Genomic DNA, 7,956 nt, shown 5'->3' with positions numbered 1-7,956 from the left:
TTCCAAACATGCAACTGTTGCATCTTACATAGGCATTGAGGGAGAAGACTGTTTTAAATGCTTCTATTATTTAAGAGACTAGATCAGAAAGAAAGAAGGCTATTTAGAATGAGATAGGCTACTACTTAAAATTAGACCGCAAGCGGTTGTTATGATACCTCCCTCTAATCCCACTGATTTTAAGGCCTACCTCTATAATAAAAATACCTGGGAAGATTCTTTTTAATGCCTAGATGTTGGATCCATCTGCAGAGACTCTGACTTAATTATCTGAGGTCAGACATTAAAACAAACTCCTCGAGGTGATTTAAAATGTTATGAGTATCTATGATAGCCCCGCCGTCGTAAGCGGCGCTGTGGCCTCGGTTGGGGTGGAGTGAGGCCTCCACGTTCCGTACTCACCTGCGAGGTGTCCTGCGCAGACGGGAGCGATGTCCCAGAAAAAGCAGCCGGTAGACTTGGGTCTCCTCGAGGAGGATGACGAGTTCGAGGAGTTCCCTGCCGAAGACTGGGCTGGTTTAGATGAAGATGAAGATGCACGTGTCTGGGAGGATAATTGGGATGATGACAATGTCGAGGATGACTTCAATCAGTGCGAGCTGAACTGGACAAACACGGTTACAAGATGGAGACTTCATAACTTTCAGAAGAAATTTTGAAGTAACCTAAACTTGAACTGTTGACTAAATTCTAGGATGGAGAACCCATGATCTGCTTGGATTTATTTTTGTTTTTGTAGCACAAGAAAAATAAATGAAAAAATAAAAATAAAACGTTCAGCCAGTGTTGAGCATGACTGCTCTCGCTCATCAAGTCAGTACACAGCTTAAAGCAGGAATGGGAAGTATGTGGTGACAGTTTCCCAAATGAGTGAGGCAAACCACACTGAAGAAGGCTCCCACCAAGCAAGCAGTCTGTCACAATGCAAGAAAAAAACAAATGTCCTTTATGGGAGCCTACGTAGAAATGATAGAAATGAACGTGTCCTATTTTGGTAATCAGTTCGTACCATCCTCTATCTAAGTCGTCCATTATCCTTTTCCCAGTCGAAAGGAAGCAAAGGCTTGACCTCAGCTGAGGTCACAGAAGGCTGGATTAGATCAAAGCCAAGGCTGTCCCAGAAATTAGGGACTCTGAGAGCCTGGTGAAGCAAGGCACAAGGAAAAGTCCCAAAGTGAGAAGAAAAATGAGACCAGAAACAAAGGGTCAACTGCAAGAAACAGACAAATCCAAGGACACGCTTGCTCAGCGGTGGAGTCTCAAGCAGCAACATTCAGTGGGAGAAAGCATTTTAGTAACAGCAGAGAAGCTGTGAGTGGGGAGCAGTTACCACAGCACCACCAAAAAAAGGGCACCACCTAATTTACAGTAAGTGGTACTCAGCAGCAGCAGCATGACTGGAATAGGAGGTTTTACTTGAATCCATACTGAATTATTCTCAGAAGTGTTATTTTCTATGTGCATGAGTTGATAGTCACAAAGGCTTTGAGGGCTAAGAAGGAGAAGAGTTGAATACCTTAGCCTCTGCATACACTGAGCTAGGGATCCAGCCTCAAGGAGGATGTGAGGAGGCTGAAGGTAGCAGCACAATGACCCTCAGCTGGCTCAGCCCGATAGACTAGTGTAGAAACTGGAGTGAGAACAGCCAGACTTTTCTATGAAACCCTGTGCCACATTCCAAAGGAATTTCAAGAAGTTTTGTTACAGGACTGAGAGGACTGAAAACAACAACAACAAAAAATAAAGAATATAGCATTTTACCTGCTTTTCCACAGACCAGGCTTAAGTCCTGGGGCTCAAAGTTAAGTCCTGATTTAAAATGCATGGAAGAGAGGAAGAAAGGGTCCTCACCACAGTCAATAACAGAAAAGAGACATTAGCGAGGGGCACTGAAGACCCCTGAACACCTGCAAGACATCTTCAGAGGACACGTGATGTAGGAGTCCCTCGAGGGTTGGTGGCTGGACTTGTATAAGGGGGATATGTCTTTAAAATACTCTTTATTTGGATGTGAACACTAGAGACTTCATTTGTTTCAACAGGCTGCAGCCTGGGTTCTTTGGATTATTACTATTTAGTGAAGCACTATTCTGTACACTTTCTCAATCATCATCTTACTTGGGCATTATCCAACCCTTGTAGATAATATGACAGATTTTACTCCCCTTTTACACCGAAGTTCAAAAAAAGGTAAATGCCTGCTCAACAGCACTCATCATGAATTTTAACTTTGTATTCCCTGGCTTGAAATAATAAGACTACAGCAACTAGGTATGCTGAAGGTCCGAGTGGGGCCTCTACTCCTGACTGTAGCTGTTCATTAAGAAAGTCAAATTTCAAAATTTTTAATAAAGGAAATTTCAGAGATGGAGATAGGTTGAGACCTGACGGGATCCATTAAACTAGCGCCTGTGACATGGAAAGGAGCCCCAGAAGCCATGGGGGACATGTGAGGGCATCTGCTTGCCACGGTTGTGGTTGTGGTGTGCTCGTACTTAAATACAGGTAGTGGCACACTGATGTTTTTGTTGCCCAATAATCTAGAGTAGTGTCCTGCATTTATCTGTACTAAAATAACTATAAATTAATGAATCTAAAAAGAAACTTTATGACTGTACTGTATTTAGAGCCTTTGTACAGCTAGGTAAAGTTTCCATGATACAAAGTATTTGTATTTTAAAATTTACTATTATTAAGAAGAACACATAGCATTATTCCATGTGCTTAAACGATAAGTTGCTTATTGAGTTTCAGAAGAAAAAAATATGAAGTGAGTAGTTGTCTCTGCATTAGCTATAATGTTAAATTGGCAAGTTGTTTCAAAAAGCTTAAATCTGTGTTTATCAAACGTGAACCATGGTTATATATACTGCTTTGTATATACTGTAAGTGCTACAAATAGTCTCAGTACCTCTCAAATGAATGCAACCTTTGATTTAGGTGTTCGGATACGCCTCAGAAAGTTTCTAAGTGTCTGTAAACTTGTTAATCTGCTTGATAATAATAAAGATACTTCCCGGGAGGAGGCAAGATGGCGGAATAGGAAGGGAGCACACTGATAGCCCGGGGAGAGACAGTTTAATAAAAGTGGAGATAATGTAGGTTCAAGGAAGAGTAGGGGAGGAAACAGCAGAAGAAACTCTTCTGGAACGCGTGATTCACAGTGGACCTGCGTGGAGAGCGTGGGAACCCACAGTTCGGGACACCAGCGGCAGAACCAACACACCAGCGCTGTAACGCGAGGTGAGCCGAACCTCAATAGCCCGAGACACCGGCAGGCAAGCAGAGAGAGGAGACTAGAGGGAACGACCCCCGGGGGAGGGAAAGTTCACCAGGCTAACTGGAAGAGAGAGAGAGAGAGAAAAAAAAAAAGGTGACTGGTACGGACACGGGTTTCTCTCTCTCCGCTCACCTCTCAAGGGCGAGCAAGACAAAGAGCAGGCGCCATCTTGAACATACGTCATAAGCAGAGCGACCTCAGGTCTGCACCGGCCCTGAGCCTAGCAGAAAAACCTGACTCTGGGCTGGGCAAATTAACAGGAGATTAGGACCAGTAAATTTGTGGTGCTACTGAACTGAGACTGTGAAAACAGAGACGGTGGGGGAGAGAACTCACAGAATTCACGTGAGTACTCTCCAGAGATGCTACAATTCTGTAACTTTGGCAACCCAGTGGGAGTCTGAAGCAGAATTTGAGCCCACTCTGAGGGCAGAACAGATTCCCTGTGTGGTCCTTGGGAAAGAGCTTCCGATCTCTGGCTCCTGTGGGTTTATCATTTGCCTGCTAACTACCTCCAATTTCATTCAGCTGTGTGGAATTACTTCCCTTTTGAATCAAAAAAAAAGAAAGAAGGAGAGAGAGAGAGATCTATCACGCCTAACCTGGGAGTGTCACCTTTGGCACACCAAACAGAGCTCTCAGGCCACACCCATCTCAAGCCTCTAAGGCTCCATCAAAAACAGACAGTCCACTTAATCTAGAGTCATAGTATAACAAGAGAAAGCACCACAGTGAAGAAACCAAATATCTCCAATATGCCAAATAACAAACGCAAAAACCGAGATAATAGAAACAAGGAAGTCACCATGACGCCACCAAATGAAAAAGACACCCCAATTCAAGATTATGAAGATGATGAGATAGAAGAAATGCAAAAAGCAGATCTCAAAAAATTGATAAGAACATTAAGAAGTTCTCAAAAACAAATTATTGAACTACAGAAATCATTAATGGACAAGGTAGAAAATCTCTCTCATGAAAATGAAATATTAAGGAGGAATCAAAATGAAACAAAACAACTAGTACAACAGGAAACTGGGATAGTGACGAGAAATCATAATGAAGTGAAGAATTCAATAGATCAAATGACAAAAACACTAGAGAGCCTTACAAACAGAATGGGTGAAGCAGAAGAGAGAATATCAGACTTAGAAGACAGAGAACAGGATACAGAAGACAGGAAAGGATACAGTTAGACCAAAGAAAAGAAGAGGAAATTAGAAATCTAAAACATATTGTTGGGAATCTTCAGGATACTATTAAAAAACCCAACATTCGGGTTCTAGGAGTTCCTGAAGGCATGGAGAGGGAGAAAGGATTAGAAGGCCTTTTTAGTGAGATATTAGAAGAAAATTTCCCAGGTTTGGAGAAGGACAGAGAAATCCTAGTACAGGAAGCTCACAGAACCCCTAATAAACACAACCAAAAGAGATCCTCACCACGACACGTTGTAATTAAACTCTCCACAGTGAAACATAAAGAAAAGATCCTAAAATGTGCAAGAGAGAAATGTCAAATTACTCTCAGAGGATCTCCAATCAGACTCACAGCTGACTTCTCATCAGAAACCCTACAAGCTAGGAGGGAATGGCGAGATATAGCCCAGGTACTAAGAGAGAACAACTGACAGCCCAGAATATTATATCCTGCAAAGCTATCATTTGTGAATGAAGGTGAAATAAAGACTTTTCATAGCAAACAGAAATTGAATTTGTCGCCACTTGTCCAGCACCGCAAAAGATGCTTGAAGATGTGTTACACACAGAAACACAGAAACACGGTCATCAATATGAAAGAAGGTAAAGGAAGGAAACCTCACAGCAAAAGATCACAGGGAATTCAAAGCATATATTAGAACTTATCTTTGGCAAATGGCAGGGCAAAGTTACCACTTATCATTAGTCACATTGAACATTAATGGCCTGAACTGTCCAGTTAAAAGACACCGATTGGCTGATTGGGTTAAGGAACAAAACCCATCTATTTGCTGCTTACAAGAAACGCATCTTTCCAACAAAGATCCATACAGACTGAAAGTGAAAGGCTGGAAAAAGATATACCATGCCAACAGAAATGAAAAAAGAGCGGGCGTAGCCATCTTAATATCAGACAACATAAACTTTACCACAAAAACTGTTAAGAGTGACAAAGAGGGACACTATATAATGATTAAGGGATCAATACAACAAGAAGATATAACAATTATCAATGTATATGCACCCAACTACAGGGCACCGGATTATCTAAAAGATTTGTTAACAGACTTAAAGGGAGACTTAGACCCCAATACAATAGTACTGGGGGACTTCAATACTCCACTCTCAGAAATAGACAGATCAACAGGACAGAAGATCAACAAGGAGACAGTAGATTTAAACGACACTATAGCCCAAATGGGTCTAACAGATATCTACAGAACTTTCAATCCTACAGCTAAAGATTTTACATTCTTCTCAGCAGTACATGGAACCTTCTCTAGGATTGACCACATACTAGGCCATAAAGCAAGTCTCAGCAAATTCAAAAGAATTATAATCATACCATGCAGTTTCTCAGACCATAAAGGAATGAAGTTGGAAATTAGCAACTCAGGAATCCCTAGAGCATACGCAAACACATGGAGATTGAACAACATGCTCCTGAATGAACAATGGGTCATAGAAGAAATTAAACGAGAAATCAAAAATTTTCTGGAAGTAAAAGAGGATAACAGCACAACATACCAAAACTTATGGGAAGCAGCAAAAGCAGTGTTAAGCAGTGTTAAAAGCAGTGTTATATCAATAGGTGCCTACATCAAGAAATTGGAAAGGCAACAAATAGATGAGCTTTCAATTCACCTCAAGGATCTAGAAAACCTACAGCAAACCAGACTCAAATCTAGTAGGAGAAGAGAAATAATTAAAATCAGAGAAGAAATCAACAGGATTGAATCCAAAAAAAATTCCAAAAAATCAGCCAAACGAGGAGCTGGTTTTTTGAAAAAATAAACAAACTTGACACCCCATTGGCCCAACTAACTAAAAAAAGAAGAGAAAACACCCAAATCAATAAAATCAGAGATGAAAAAGGAAACATAACAATAGACACCACAGAAATAAAAAGAATCATCAGAAATTACTACAAGGACTTGTATGCCAGCAAACAGGGAAACCTATCAGAAATGGATAGATTCCTGGACACATGCAACCTACCTAAATTGAACCAGGAAGACATCGAAAACCTAAACAGACCCATAACTGAGACAGAAATTGAAACAGTAATAAAGGCCCTCCCAACAAAGAAAAGCCCAGGACCAGATGGATTCACTGCTGAATTCTACCAGACATTTAAAGAAGAACTGACTCCAATTCTTCTCAAACTATTCAGAACAATCGAAAAAGAGGGAGTCCTCCCAAATTCTTTCTATGAAGCCAGCATCACCTTAATTCCTAAGCCGGAAAGAGATGTAGCATTGAAAGAGAATTATAGACCAATATCCCTGATGAACATAGATGCAAAAATCCTCAATAAAATTCTCGCCAATAGAATGCAACTACACATCAGAAAGATCATCCACCCAGACCAAGTGGGATTTATCCCTGGTATGCAGGGATGGTTTAATGTGCGCAAGACAATCAATGTGATACACCACATTAACAGACTGCAGAAGAAAAACCATATGATTATCTCAATAGATGCCGAGAAAGCATTTGATAAAATACAACACCCTTTCATGATGAAAACTCTAAGCAAACTGGGTTTGGAAGGAACATTCCTCAATACAATCAAAGCAATCTATGAAAAACCAACAGCCAACATCCTATCGAATGGGGAAAAGTTGGAAGCATTTCCACTGAGATCTGGTACCAGACAGGGATGTCCACTCTCACCACTGCAATTCAATATAGTTCTGGAAGTTCTAGCCAGAGCTATTAGGCAAGAAAAAGAAATTAAAGGGATACAAATTGGGAAGGAAGAACTCAAACTATCCCTCTTTGCAGATGACATGATTCTTTATTTAGGGGACCCAAAGAACTCTACTAAGAGACTATTGGAACTCATAGAAGAGTTTGGCAAAGTAGCAGGGTATAAAATCAATGCACAAAAATCAACAGCCTTTGTATACACAGACAATGCCATGGCTGAGAAAGAACTTCTAAGATCAATCCCATTCACAATAGCTACAAAAACAATCACATACCTTGGAATAAACTTAACCAAGGACTTTCAAGATCTCTATGGTGAAAATTACAAAACCTTAAAGAAAGAAATAGAAGAGGATACCAAGAAATGGAAAAATCTTCCATGCTCATGGATTGGAAGAATCAATATAATCAAAATGTCCATTCTCCCAAAAGCAATTTATACATTCAATGCAATACCAATCAAGATACCGAAGACCTTCTTCTCAGATCTGGAAAAAATGATGCTGAAATTTATATGGAGGTACAAGAGACTTCGAATAGCTAAAGCAATCTTGTACAACAAAAACTAAGCCGGAGGCATCACAATACCAGATTTCAGGACATACTACAGAGCAGTTGTAATCAAAACAGCATGGTACTGGTATAGAAACAGATGGATAGACCAATGGAACAGAATTGAAACACCAGAAATCAACCCAAACATCTACAGCCAACTTATATTTGATCAAGGATCTAAAACCAATTCCTGGAGCAAGGACAGTCTATTCA

The 7,956-nt window shown here is 40.5% G+C and overlaps 1 pseudogene; it reads left to right on the top strand.

The window, feature by feature from the left end:
* Positions 1-330: 330 nt before the first annotated feature.
* On the top strand, positions 331-773 carry LOC108176933 (26S proteasome complex subunit SEM1 pseudogene; annotated as a pseudogene).
* The last annotated feature ends 7,183 nt before the right edge of the window (positions 774-7,956 follow it).

The sequence above is a fragment of the Oryctolagus cuniculus genome, chromosome 3, assembly GCF_964237555.1.
Source record: "Oryctolagus cuniculus chromosome 3, mOryCun1.1, whole genome shotgun sequence".
NCBI classification, from domain to species: domain Eukaryota; kingdom Metazoa; phylum Chordata; class Mammalia; order Lagomorpha; family Leporidae; genus Oryctolagus; species Oryctolagus cuniculus.
The sequence above is the reverse complement of the archived record's forward strand: the minus strand, read 5'-3'. Positions and strand labels throughout refer to the sequence as shown.